The 15,157-nt window shown below is 39.4% G+C and overlaps 1 protein-coding gene across 3 annotated transcripts in view; it reads left to right on the top strand.

Moving 5' to 3' along the window:
• Positions 1–15,157, top strand: part of lingo2 (leucine rich repeat and Ig domain containing 2) — an 867,433-nt gene that overhangs the window by 666,664 nt on the left and 185,612 nt on the right. The gene's annotated exons all lie outside the window — the stretch shown is intronic.

The following is a 15,157-nucleotide window of genomic DNA, read 5'->3' as shown; positions in this document are numbered from 1 at the left end:
TTTAAAGACTTCAAGGCCATCTTTTCAGGAAAACTCCTCAACGACCCTTCTTTTAGGCCCCTGGCTTCCCGCTGGGCGTAAAGCATATGTCCTACATAACAGACAGTCAGTCACAGGCCCAGCGCGTGACAGAACAGTCATCATCATCATTATCATCATAATCTGTGTAATGCGTCTCTTCACAGCTATGTAAAATTTTGGTTCACCAAGTCTCCTGTTTGTTCTTATATGTGTATAAAGGAATCATGTTCAGATCCTTATTGTCTAACATCCATATTGTGATACAGGTTTAATATTCTTCTTCCCAAATGCTTGGGACCAGAAATATTTGTGGATTTGGAATGGTTTTTGAATTTTGAAATATCAGTAGTTCCATAATGTATATAATGAGATATCCTGAGATAGGACCCACATTTAGACACAAAATTAATTCGCTAGCGTATATAGCATTGTCTAGGTGTTGGAGGGGCCACTTCTCCCTCCCACTTTTCCTTCTTTCTCTTTTCCTCCTCTATTGGACTATTGAATTATGACCTGTTATGATCGCAATCTATTGGGGATTATGACCTATTAGGATCGTAACCTATTGGGGAATATTGGGTAGCAGAGTTTCAGGAATGCTCCTTTAGTTTATTGGGTAATGTATGATCACTGGACACATAAATATCGTGCTTCTATTCCACACTCTCAGCAGACAAAGATTCAAGTAGGCTTCTTTAGAATAACATGTTTGTTTTACTCACAACTTTATGTATTTAAATATACAGGTACATTGCTTGTCAGGTTAATCTTCAAAATGTTTCGCTTTGTATCTTTAACTTATAGTCTTTAACAGTCTCTTTAAAACTATAATGCTCTGTGTACCTCTCTTTTATAACAGTCTACTTCCAAGGAACTCAAGCCTCAACTGACTTCTAACTTCTAACATTGGCTTCTGTTTTCAAACAAACTCAAGCCTCATCTGTCTTCCTTTTAAAACTGAATATTCTAAAGTCACATGATCTGAAATCCCTTCCACTGCCTCAAATACATACAGCTAAAGAAACTGCAAACCAAGTAAGACACCCACTTCAGGAAATAAAATGACACATTATAAACAGACAAACATCAAATACAGGAGTCTTGAGAAGGTTCCCATCTCCAACACATACTTTTCCCCTTTTCTTTTTCTTCCTTCTTTCCCCTTCTTTTTCTCTTTCTTTCTTTGTGGCTTTCTTTGTAGCTCTTTCCTCCCTCCTGAAAATAAAGGCAATAAAAGAAGACAATAATATTCCATTTCCCCATTTTACAAGTGCAATGTTTTTCGCCTTGCAATTTGACTCTATCCCTGTCCTGTATGAAACCACAGACCCCTAGGTCATGAGAATTGTGGCTGATCTGAAGTTCTTGTCCCTTCTGGTCTTGTTTGAATTTAGGTGATTTGACAGGGACAGTTTGCCAAATAAACAAAACTTGATCACTTTGTCCTGTGCTGTAAAATCAAATACTATGGTACTATAACCAACAGTCCACTCTCTCAGGTTAAGATTCTCCTGTAGTCATATGGTTCTGACTCATTCTTTCAGAAGTCATTGTTAAAAAAAGGATGGATAAAATATTGAAAGCCAAAAGCCAAGCTGCCAAAACCTAGAACAGAACTACAATCACTTTCAGTCACAGTCATTGTTGCTGGTTGGCTTCTGATAGTGCTATAGGGAATCCACTACCAATTTTAGTCAAAATTCTAAAGGAACCCTCCAAGATACAGAACACCGGGCTTAAAACTGGTTCTAAACTTTGGATAATCATATAACATTTAAAACAAAATCTATAGTGACTGACATTACAGCTACCAGCAGCCACTAGGTACAGGAAACATTTTAGTAGTTGGGGCCATGAGGAGCTTGATTCAGCACAAGTGCTACCAAATCATTAAAGATTGTCCGGCCATGTACACTGACAATTTGAAGCTATTTCAATTCAGTGTTGAAGAAAGTGGTTTCAATGTGCAGAAACCAAGAAATCAGTTTGAGGCCAGGATGGTGATTGTACAAACCACAAGGCATTGATATGCATTAAGTTCTTTCTTTTGCATGGGACTTCATTGTCTAGATACCACGGTGTGAAGCTAGCTTTGAACTGCATTGTCAGTGTAGATGAGTTTTCTGCTTTTAGAGGGGTAAAATGGTATAAAAAGTTTATCTTGTCTTTATGACAATTGTCTTCAAAGAAGGACCAAGAACCAGACTTTGAATAATTTGTCTGAGACCTGGAGCCCATTTACATTACAACATTTTGGTCCAACCTCTGCATCTGTGGAGAATGAAGTCCAATGAAGTCTCCATGGTAGAGTCCCAGTAGCACAGCATGTTAAAGCACTAAGCTGCTGAACTTGTGAACTGAAAGGTCACATGTTCGAATCCTGGGAGCGGAGTGAGCACCTGCTGTTAGACCCAGCTTCTGCCAACCTAGCAGTTCGAAAACATGCAAATGTGAGTAGATCAGTAGGTACCACTCCAGCGGGAAGGTAATGGCGCTCCATGCAGGCAACATGACCTTGGAGGTGTCTATGGACAATGCTGACTCTTTGGCTTAGAAATGGAGATGAGAACCAACCCCCAGAGTCAGACACAACTGGACTTAATGTCAGGGGAAAACCTTTACCTTTACCTTACTCTCCATGGAGGCCTGAGATCATAGCACACCATAGTATCTCACTGGAATACCAAGTGAGACCCACAAACACTTTGTGGGCAGGGAGGGATAAACTGATAAATCCGTTATTTTTTATAGTGTGCTTCCCCCTGCCCCCTTTAAGTGTCACCTTCAGCCAAGCTTTGTAGGTCATTGTAGTGCTCCTCCTCCCTAACCCCTGAAAAGCTATTTGCCAGTACCATGGCAAAAAGAATAATTATCTGCCAACAAGCCAATCTGTTTTCCTTTGATTATTTATATTCCCATAATTGTATCTTAAACTAGATTAGGTAGTTTGTGAAAACGACAGAAGGAAGTATGTAGTACCTCCTTTCTCTGCATTTTTCCCTGATTTTTAATAGTAACTCAATGGTACCAAGTTTTTCCCTAGCCACAAATTAGTAGCCTGTGTGTACCTGAGCATTGTCCAACTCCCATTGTAGAATGAAGTCATCTTCATCCTCCTGGACCTCCATCAAGTACACTATTCCTTTTTCTCCAACTGTGCAACACAAACCAGCCTGGGCAGAGCTTCATTTCCATAGCCACTGATTGGTTATGGGGATACAACCAAGGACCAGACAGGGCCTCCAGACTAATGGGAAATCTTTTGGGCACAACTACCCATTTAATCAATCTATTCAAAAGCACAGCTTACTAAAATCCTCTGCTCCAACTGTGTCATTTTAAGCAATGGCAGGAATTAAGTTACACTCAGTACCTCTTTGATTGCAATATCTTTCAAAGTGTTGGTTTTTGTTTTTTATATCACTCATTAAGAACTGAAGATTAGATGGTGCGCTGCTCACTGTTCAGTGTGAGCACAATGACAAAATTGCATAAATATATAGAATGAAGGTCATTCATATCAATTTGAAAATGTTCCTAAACAGAAATACCCTAGTGTTTCCTCCCTTCAGATCCCCCTCTCCGTGTTAATGTGTGTTGTATTTAAATAACAGAACTGTTAGTACTTTTTTATTATTAAACTGTTCAAATATTTCTGAATGGATGAAGCAACGGTGTGCAGAAAAGCATCCCATTCTCTAAGGTCAAAACCAAGTTGAATGAACAAAACCTGAGTGTGCAGATGTGTATGCATGTCCGGGTCCATGTGCATGTGTGCAGAATTGTTTGTATAAATAAATATTTTAGTTGTCTCCTACAATCCTATTTTTATTTCCTTTAACTCAGATAGATGCAATCAATCACTCTAAAATAATGTTGACATTTATACATTCATCCAACAAGGCAGTTTCACACTCTGTTCAATATATTGTTGCTAGGGGATTCAGACAGAAAAGGAATATGGAATCCAGATGCTGGGTGAAACAAATCATTTGTAACCTACAATAATTTTTTTCAAACCTAGATTTTCCTCCCCTCTCGTTTCCTGTTTTTGGCACTATACCATTTTTGAAGGGGGGGGTGGGTTAGACTGGGAATGCATCTCTGTATTTGCACCTCTAGTTATCCTATGCCTTAATCCGGTTGTCATTCCAAGTAAGAATAGACCCATTAAATCCATAGGCCATGGATTCAGTTGGTCTCATCCAGTTAACATAAATAACTGGGTTCATGTCCTTACACATCAGGTGTGTCATAAAAATAAGAGTCCCTATCTTTGTATTTCTCTGTGGTGACTACCTGTTATCACCAGTCACTGATGAGAAATAATAGATAGGCTGTTTCTGGCGTGCTGTCCATATCTAGCCCATGAACCAAAAAGCATCCTGCTTTGCTAAATAAAATGGGGGGCAGTGGGGTGAAATTATTACCTTGTGTACAGCTCCCTCTTGGCGACTCTACCCCTATCCTATGTGGGGAGCATTGCCGAGTGTCAAGGATCCGTCTTGGCTCCATTGGAGTCAGAACAACACAAGCAGGTTCCCATGTTGGGAGGGAAGCATTGTATGATGCTTCCACTCCACTTGTGGATGGGGCCTCCGCTAGAAGTCCAGCAATGTTGTGGGATGAACACCATGCCCACCTGTTGTTGGACTGCCAGTGAAGCATCCTATAATGCTTAAAAAGCCCTGTCTGATGAGGTTGTGCCTATGCTATAGCTCTGTTTCCTCTTTCTAATTTTGATATTATGGTATTCCTTTCCATATGTGTATTTCCTTTCAAGTTGGATATGGTACCCAGGATCTCAAAGCTGAGGAAATATCATCTAGGGATTTGTCACAACACAATCTATAGCAGTGTGATTGCAATGTAAATGCCATGGTTCTATCTGATAGAATCCTGGGAAATGCACCAGATTCCATTTGATGCTAGAAACTAAGGCCTGGTTGTTGGATAGGAAACATCAATTAATACTAGGTGCTATTGGATACCTTTCAGTCAGGCCTGTAGCAAGGATTTTGTTTCAGGAGGGGCTGGGATTTTGGTTCGGGGGGGGGGGGCTGAGTCTGAGCGGGAGAGGATCTACCCTAGCAAACCTTTTGTGTCGTTATCCCAATACCCCCATGCACATGGGATATATTGAGCATGGTGATCAGATCATGATATGAACAAACATAACAGTTTAAATAATAAATATAAGGCCTTCCTGTGAACCACCCTGAGAATTTCGGGGGGGGGGGGCTGAAACCCCTCAAGCCCCCCACCTGGCTACATGCCTGCTTGCAGAGAAAGGAACTGGCAAAAACACCTTTGAGTATTCCTTGCCTTAGAAAGTCTTTTGAAAAATTCATGGGATCAGTATAGGTCAACTGGTCATTTGGACACCGTCTACACTGCCATGTAATGAAGTCTGAAATATTGTAGACTCATATGAACAGTGTAGACATATATAATGCAGTTTTGCTGCATTGAACTGCATTATATGAATCTACACTGCATTATATGGTGGTGTAGATAGGGCATTGAAAGCATAAATTTGTCACTCCAATCTCTTAAAAGGTGTAGCTCCAGAGACATAGGCAGCAAAATAACCAGGCTCTCGGGTAGACAAAAATACAGGGAACTGGAGCTCCACTGGTGCCTCTGAACCAGGAACACTGAACAGTGTCAATACATTGGCTTTTATAGTTTTACAGTGTTTTACCAACCTTTTGGATGCTACTATATTCCACACTCTGCAGCCTCCCTCTGTCTAGTTCTAATCAATAGGGATTGTTCGTCCCAACCCAACACATACACAGTGAGTGCTGATGTCAATTGGCAGGGGAGGGTCCAGCTCATCAAGACCATCTGTGCCCAGCAGAGTGGGTGATGGGATGCTCAAATACGTACACACACATTTTCCAGCCAAAAACACCCAGTCCCTCACTAAATTACAAACCCCAGTATCTCATGGGATGCAGCCAGGGCAGTTAAAGTGGAATCATAGTGCTATAATGATGTAGTGCGGGAGGGCCCATGATCCCATAGCATTCTTTCCTTGTAAGAATCATGAAAAGAAGAGAAATTACTCCAAGTACCATTCCAGAATCTTTCCTAGCCATGCTACTGTTCAGAAAGATAATAAATTGTGACATGTTTAAAACCAGAGTGAAATACCCCAAAGAAAAATCCCTCTTGTGCTCTTATATATTTCTAAGCCCTTTTCCAGTGAAAGAAAATAAGCTGGAGGAGAGACAGAGAAAAAATACATTTGGAAGATTTTTTTCTAATCCTAGACATGATTTGAAAAGACAAACAGGGAATTATTATTGAATGCTACCAACATTATAAACATGTTATCAGTTTTAGGCTAGTTTTATATGTTTTGGCTTCCAACAGAGAAACCTGGGAATGCTTGATGAGGGCACTGAGAATTTTCTTTGGCAGATTCTTAACTATCTTTGGCTTAACTATCCACAGAGAACTGGAGTTCTCCGAGTTCCTTGCTGTAAAGGAGAAAACAATAAAGCGAATATCTGTATCGTAGCTAGATATACCTTGAGACAGAACATAAAGGTTGCATTTATTTTGACAACAGAAAGGTCGTTTAGGCTGAGTGATATGCCCATAACTTCACAAACATATGTGGATGTCACATGGGTTTAAAATCACATATACGGTCATGGCATTCCAATGCTTAAATGCTTTTGAGCTCAATTTCCAACATAGAAAAGACCACAAGGAGGTATAACTCCTGTAAATGACTAGGAATCCTAATCATTTTCCACAATGGACATGAACTTACTTATAATATTATTTGAGAGAAGGGGGAGTGGGTATTGTGGACTGATAATTTTATATCGGCATTGTCTGAATATTGACGATGGTTTTTTATTGCAGAAAGATGGCAAATTGGCATTGAAGCAGAACTATCACCTTTTGTAAGGGTTCTGATTGCACAGCATGATGCACAATGTGTTGCTGGTCTGCCACCTCCCCCATGACAATCGTGTCCCTTGATATTTTTGGGAAAATCTATACATTGCTCAAGATTGCACTACAGTCCCATCACTTATCTTGTGCAATGAGCCAGGTTCCATTTCTATCCCAGCATGCTGGCAAAAAATGATATCACAGGGCAAGACTGTTCTGCTGTGCCACTCTCCCCCACTTTCTCTCCCACTAAGAATTAAAAAAAAAAAGACATACCTAAATTTTGCTGGAATTGCAAAGTTGTGGGTCTGTAATTTCCACTATCCCTTATTACCAGCTTTGCCAGACATTGCAATCCAGTGTCATCTGGAAGATGATAAGATCGCATAGAAGGCCATACCTCAGCATTGCTGGGGATGCACTGTGATCTGCATCCTCTCAAGAGAACCATGACAGATCCTAAAGCTTCCCTGTCTGTGTTGTTTGTCATCCTTGCTGTTCACTCTGAGCAGGAGCAAGGAGAAGCAACAACACTCTCCATTCCTTTTACTGGCTGAGTTAATGTGACCAAAAGGGAGAGGTTTTCCAGATGGACAAGAGGTACAGCAATTCATAGACATGCTGAGAAGATCTTGTTTGAGATTTTCCCCAAGTGTGAAGCCAATACATTGAATGAAAAATTGGAAGGTCATGCTAGTCCTTTTTAATAAGATGAGGATTACATTGGCTTCACCTTCCCTTTCCCTGCCAAATGTTTGAAGCAGGTTTCAAGAAAGCACTCAGATTTGTGGCTGCTCTGTGGCCGTTTTACATGGCATATTTTCTGATGAATGCATTTCAAAGCCAAAGCAATTCAAAACGGCTCTCTCAAACATCACAATGGCTTTAATAACTACTGATTGTCAATGAAGTAGACACACAAACAAAAGAAATGTCACAGTCCATCAGTGCGTTTTTATTTCTCCAGTTGACTTTCGTTTTGGTTCTACTTGCCTTGAATTATAAAGAGGAAAGGGAGAAGTAAGAAATGTTTCACTTCAAAGTTCATTCAGCTGACAGCTGAAAATTATTCATATGCCTATTCCTTGCATTGCCTTCTTGGCAGATCTCTGTGTGAAATCCATTCTATCATCATCATCATCATCATCATCATCATCATCATCATCATCATCCTGGTTTTATTAGTGTCCCGGACATTGGAAATAAGATTCTTTTGGCATGACAGTCTTCCTCCCCAATTCCTCCTTCTTTGTATTTTCCCTTACTTCTTAGCTGGAAATGTATCCCAGTGCAGCTTTAAAAGATCAGCAGTAAGACAGAGCATGCCCTCAGGCTTACAATTTTTCTTTCTGGCAGGGAATGGGGAAATGAGCTCCCTGAAGCTGCTCCTTTTCTGTTCAACCCACAGGGCTGGTTTGGTCTTTGCTTGCCATTGCTATGTAAGGAGGAATCTGCCAGCTGTGTTTTAGCTTACTTACTTCAGAATGTCTTTCTTTCATCTCAAATTCTTCTATCTTCTTTACAATAAGGAAGGTAAATTGTAAAAAGTTCCTGTTATAAACAGGTGGAATTACATTCTCCGCCATCTTTACAGGATGGGATCAATTATTCTCAGCATGAGGAGGACCAAGTTGTAGTTAACCTGACATCCAGCCATTAAAGATGAGAGGCCAATGAGGATGGGGAAAGATATGATAATCACTGATGAGAATTGAAATTCAATCAGCAGTTTTATATGACACGGTGGGTTATCTGCAGAGAATGGAGGGACACTCCCACACCACTTTCCATGTCCATACCCACACATTTTTATGAAAATGGAAGGTTATTTCTGCCTTCATAAAGATATTTGTAGCTAGCAAGCCTTCATTTCATCTGTAGCAACATAAGCAAAGTTACTAATGTCCTAAGAAACTAATCTCCAGAACCCACCTTAAACATGAAGGAGCTATTCCATGAGATAGAAACCTTTGTTGTTGGTGCTTAGGGTACTTTAGAATGACATGCCTGATCACCTTCTATCCCCAAGTCATGATGCAACAAACAAAAGCCTTGAACTGTGGCTTAAGGCTGAAAGAGAAATGGCTGCTTCATTCTGAAGAGCCCCACTGTCACACAGATTGGTGTCCTTCAATTTAAAGTAAGTTCTAGGGGCTACATCATGACAATGATTATGAATCATAACAATTATCTTGAATATGGACCATAGGTCAGTGATGTCACTAGGTTTGGTGTTACATAGTGTATACTCCTATAACCTCATCAGATGAGCAAAAATGCTTGTCCTACAACACTTGTATTTCAGTTGAGGCACGGAGCCTGCCGACACCCATTACACAACGTCGGTCTACTTCTGGTGGGGCTCAGTGCCATTTTGGCAACACGGAGGCTTCCTGTGTTGTACAGGAAACAACGGGGGTAAGCCAAGTGGCAGTGTTTCCCACCGTTGGATGGGGTGAGAAGCAAGGAGAGTGAGTCGGGGCATGAGGCGACAGGTTCCCCATGTCGGGCCCTGCCAGATTCACCATGATCCATGGTGAATCCCAGCCTCAATGTGATGAGGTCCTAAGTGTCACTCCCCTGAACCTCACCCTGTACCAAACCAGTTCACAGTAGCATAACTGAAATTTCAGGAAATTTGACATAATCAACATCTATTTTAAAAAGACCAGTAGCAATGAAAACAACAGTGCATACATTTAGCATGTGCATTCAAAACCACCTTCAATTATCCAATTACAATGACATTCAGGATGTCATTGTAATTGGATAATAATGACAGCTCTGATAGAGTGCATGCACAATAGAAGGTTTAAAAAGTAAATTAGTGTAGAGTTTTAGCTGCCTTGTAGGTATATTTCATAGATTTCTGATGATATCGCCCAATGCAGTTTGCACTCCTTGCATGCCTTAGTGACACTACTGCCATAGGAACATACAGATTAGGAATTCATAACTCTAGATTGCAAATCCATAACGGCGGTGCAGCATGACAGTCTTATCGGAGGTCCAAAGAAGGTGTCAGATGAGAAACAAAGGCCTTCAATTGTAGGATGACAGCTCCAGGATGCTTTTTAAGGCAGAAATGTCCATTGTTCATTAATTTTGTGTGTCATACAATTCTCACACATTTTGAGAGCCAAGAGCTACCAGGATGTGCTATGGTTTAAACCTTCTCCTACAGTCATTTTTGCAAGCTCAAGCTCTTTCCATCGTGTCTCTGAAGGTATTGCAAAGTTTGGAATATTCCTATAAAGAGTTAAATGAAATAAAAGGCATTATGTTCTTCTGTTGATATGTCTTTCATTGACCTCACAGTTTTCTGGCTAGTTGTTTGGCCCAGAATCTGCTGTTTTTCTGTGATTTAGAGTTGTCAGGATTTTCCTGCTTAAGAACTTTGCATGGTAACTACAAAATATTTCTTTTACATAGGTTGAGCACCATAAGTACTGACCATAAGAGAGCTGGAGTTCCTCCTGGAGTTCCTGTTTTCTTAAAGAATATTTGAAAGTATTTGATTTTTTTTAAAGAAAACTATGTTTGTCTTGTTTGTATAGGGAATGATGATTAAATCCTGGATTGACAAAACATCTTCACAATTTTACATTTTGTGATAATTTTCTTTATTTTCTCCCATATTAGGATTCATTTATTCTCAGAACTATAATTTTGATACAGAAAATGCTGCTTCCAGTCCAGAAATGCTATTTTATTTCAAAAACACCATATGCGAATTGATGCAAAATAAATCAGGGATTATAATATTTTCTGAAGAGAAAACAAACAGAATTGTCTAAACATAAAATAGCATTTCTAAGCAAAACTACTTTTACTGTGAAGAAAATGCTTTTGCAGAAAAATATCATATGTGGATAAGTCCTGAACTGTGAATAGTGTAATGATCCAAATTGCTTGTGGCTTCCTTTGAAAACAACATTAGTCAAAAACTTAATTCTCAGCTCTTAAACCCGAGAAGCAATATAGATGTATCTCTGATGTCACACTCTGTTTCATTTCATTTTTTAAAATTTCATACCATATAGCAGCATCACAATTCTATGCCTGTTCCAGCTAAAGTCAAAGCAAGGCAGGACAGATTTCCTTTTCAATGATACTTCTGGGATACCCTCAGGAACATAGAGAAAACCTGGTTCTCCATTTCAGCCTGGATGGTGGCAAAGGAGTGTCCCCACATTTGTCTTTCATTTAACATTTGAGAGCCAGAACCTTGGAAATTATGCTCTTGAGTATGGTTTTCTTATGTAATACATTATCTATTTTATTTATTTATTTATTTATTTATTTATTTATCTTTATTTATACCCCACCTTTCTCCCCATGGCAAGTGTTAACATAGCAATCTGAGAAATAGGATCAGTTCTGGTGTTGCAACAATGGACAAGAAAGCTCTCCTCTGCAAAGAGTTTTTGAAAGAATGAAAATGAAGGGCACCATTCTCAAAATAGGAATAAAAATTTGAAGAGCTGAAAAAGCGATGGTCCTTGCTTTGCAAGAAAAATGGCAAAACAATTACGAGCTCATGCTTGCAACTTTCTTTTGTCATGGAGATTGCCAAACCCCATAAACCATGAGGTTGGATTTGATTCTTTTTATTATTGTATGGATTGACTTGTTCTAGCAAAGGTACTTTCCCCCCAACCTAGTCCTTCCATTATAGATAAAACTACAGCTGCCAAAATTATGTTGTCCATAATGCTATGACAAGCATAGCATCCAAATCCCATCTGACAATTCTAGATATCCAAGATCACTCATAATCACCAACACCTAGTTTACTTTGTTTGCTCTGGTCTCCAGTTTCCCTTCATGTGCAAGGCATACAATTTGTCCTTGCACAGTTAACTTCTACTTAGACTTGCTTATTGGTGCTTTGTTTATGTATGTATGGCATGCATGTTCCCCAGTCTTCTCTGAATTTGTACATTGAATTTCCTCTCATTTTTTCCCAGTTAGCATTTCTCTGTAATATGTTTGCTCTATCTGTCAAAACTGCAAATCCCCCAAGCCAAACATCTTTAATGGGAAAAAAAGAGTTTGAACAAAATGACTCTGAACAAGGGACAGAAGAACTTAGAGTAGAGCTTAATGTGATGTTTTATTCAAGTTTTATGGGTACACTTTCAACTCCCTTATTTTATTTAGTTTGCTTCAGAAGGGGAGAGAAAAAACCTTTTGATAGGCTTTACTCAGGGCTAAGGGAAAAATATTGTCACAGCTAGCTAGCTAGCTTGCCTTGGAAAAACTAGCCAATCACTTTGAAACTAAAGCATTAGTTTGAGGATACTTTTTAAAACCCATAGTACACAAACAAGAACATGCTGTCACTTCCACATGAAGTGATACACTCTGTGCTTGCAGTTTAAATAACATCAAAGTGCTCTTGCAAGTTACTCTCGTGTTGGAAAATGTTTTGTAGAAATGTTTAATGGATTCAACAAGCACAGAGGCAGCCATATAGCACTCAAATAACTTCAAGAAACATAGAAGTCACATGCCTGCTGTATTGCCAGATGGGAGGAGTTTTTATATGTATAGAAATAGTGCTTGTCTTATCACTAGACAACATGGGGTATTTGCCTCTTGTACAGATAAATGTTAGAACAAAGGAAAACATGGTTTTGAGGTGGGGTGCTATTAATGTGTTGTTCACCTCATGATCCTTTACCATTTATCTATTTGTCTGTATTTCTGCACATTTTTGTTGTTCATCCATTAATACTGGTATTACTTTCTGGGTTTTCAGTGCTTCCATTGTATCCGATGTTCCCTCACACCTTTTAGCACTTCTGTGAGGAGGCTGACCACTACAGAAAAAAACCCTATAGATTAGGCTTGTGCATTTCGGGTGAATTGCTATCCGTTTCTGCTTGCTAAGTACCGAAAGCCCCCCGTATGCATTTGCACGCTGCCAAATTGGCAGTTTTTTCCGCATCTGAAAAAAGCTGCTCTTTTCAGCTCAGGGGAAAGGCCCTTTCCCCTTGGAGCCTTTTCTTTCTTTTCTTTCTTCCCTTCAAAGGAGCCTGAGTGTCAGCAACAAGATTAAGAAAACTCCCTATCCAGCCCATTTGGGGGGGGGGGGCTTCTCATAGTCTCCCCTTCCATATCCTTCATTAAGACCTAGATTTGCAAAAAGCATAAGGATTAAGATACTACAGTAGAGTCTCACTTATCCAAGCTAAACGGGCCGGCAGAACGTTGGATAAGCGAATATGTTGGATAATAAGGAGGGATTAAGGGAAAGCCTATTAAACATCAAATTAGGTTATGATTTTACAAATTAAGCACCAAAACATCATGTTATACAACAAATTTGACAGAAAATGTAGTTCAATACGCAGTAATGCTATGTAGTAATTACTGTATTTACGAATTTAGCACCAGAATATCACAATGTATTGAAAACATTGACTACAAAAATGCGTTGGATAATCCAGAACATTGGATAAGTGAGTGTTGGATAAGTGAGACTCTACTGTACTTTTTCTGGATCCTTTCCCTTCTGTTTGTAGAGGAAGAAACTGTGTTAATGATTCTTAAAGCTGTTTCTACTCTAGAGGAGAGGTATGTGCACGCGCTTTCTCTCCCAGCACCAACAGCACACCATGCAGCTTTCCAAGGCATTTTAAGCAGGCTCAGGGAAAAAAGAGTGATGACCTGGAGCTCAGTGAAGCTATCCCCCCTGGACTACCTTAAAAATCCCTTCTCTTGCCTGCAATTTCCTTTCAGCTTGGGGTTTTGCTTCCTTAAAGCTGTTTATACTTTCTACTCTAGAGGAGTGATAGGCTTCTCTTTTTGTTTGCTGAGATTACTATTTATCATCATCATCATCATCATCATCATTATTATCTTTTAGAAGTATTTTTTTGATGGAGAAGAAGGGAAGGAGAAAAAGAATCTAAGGGAGTGACTCTCCAAGCCCCCAAATTCACACGCATCCCACCCACTGTCCCTCAGGTCCCAACTCCCAGTCAGTCCCAATAAATAAAAAGAATCAGGAAAATAAAGGAAAATAAAAAACTTTCAACTTTGATGCCAAAGAGGGGAGGAGGAGCTGTAATCATCTGCCACATGCTCCCTTTTTGGATGGGAATCTGTGATGGCTGAGCCCTTGCCATTATGGATACCAGATCAAACCAAAAGAGCCAGATGCCAAAGGGATCAGCTAAAAATGGTTCCGGGTTCTAGTCTACTATAGATGGCAACAATATCATCCATCACCATTTCAATACCAAAAAAATCCAGTAGGAAAAACAGAACAAAATAGGCAAAAGGGACATACCAGTTTTTTCTTCCCAACATAGAAAGGACTAATGCACTATCATCATGACCCTAATCCTCTCCCTAGTTTTAGGACTTACGAGAATAGGTTGATTTAGTTAACCATGTAAAATTAGTACCTTACATCTAAACTCATTTGTCATGACGATTTACTAATTATAGTTTCCTGTAGGATCATCACTACCACCATCACCACTTTAACTTAGATGGTAGAATTATATGATTTTCTCTCAAGGTCAAATCTGGCTTTTCCTTTCCACCATTACCACCACACCCCTCTCCACATTGATTTTAGAAAATGTTGAGGAACAGGTTCCCTTGGATCAGGTTTAGGCTAAATCTAGTCCTCCAGATGTTGAACTGGAACTTCCAGCATTATCCATCTTTAGTGACAATCATAAAGCCTGACAGAAGTTGTGCTTGAACAACTTGTGGCTATGGTTTGCCTTTTCCTGCTGTGATAGTTTCTGTAAAAAAAAACTCCTAGAGATGTGGTTGGTTCATCAATATATTTTCCAGCAGTGAAAGAGTTGGTTATATATACAAAAAGTGCCAAATAGGAAGTAAAGTATTAAGCTGCCCTTAATATATAGCCACTTTCTTAAAGCTCAGTATGTCTGGCAGCAATCAGAACTTCACCATGCATATATGTTGTTGAATGTAAAAATCTGAATAGATTGTCTTTAGGGCTTTATTTCCCTGGCTTTAGATACATCTGGAAATTTTATTCAATTATGGAGAAAAGTGATTTCATGTTCCATCTCACTCAAATCAGAGGCAAGGCTATGTCTGGGTTAAAGAGATGGCTAATGTGAATGTACAGCAGGATGGAGCTGTTCTTGTTTTCTAAGTAGAAGTCATAATCAATATGAATTTGTGACCTGATGCCTATGTTACAAAAGACAATAATGCACTGGTTAGA

Source organism: Anolis carolinensis, chromosome 2 (assembly GCF_035594765.1).
Source record: "Anolis carolinensis isolate JA03-04 chromosome 2, rAnoCar3.1.pri, whole genome shotgun sequence".
In the NCBI taxonomy this organism is placed as follows: Eukaryota; Metazoa; Chordata; class Lepidosauria; order Squamata; family Dactyloidae; genus Anolis; species Anolis carolinensis.
Note: the sequence above shows the minus strand (reverse complement) of the source record. Positions and strands in the feature narration are given on the sequence as shown.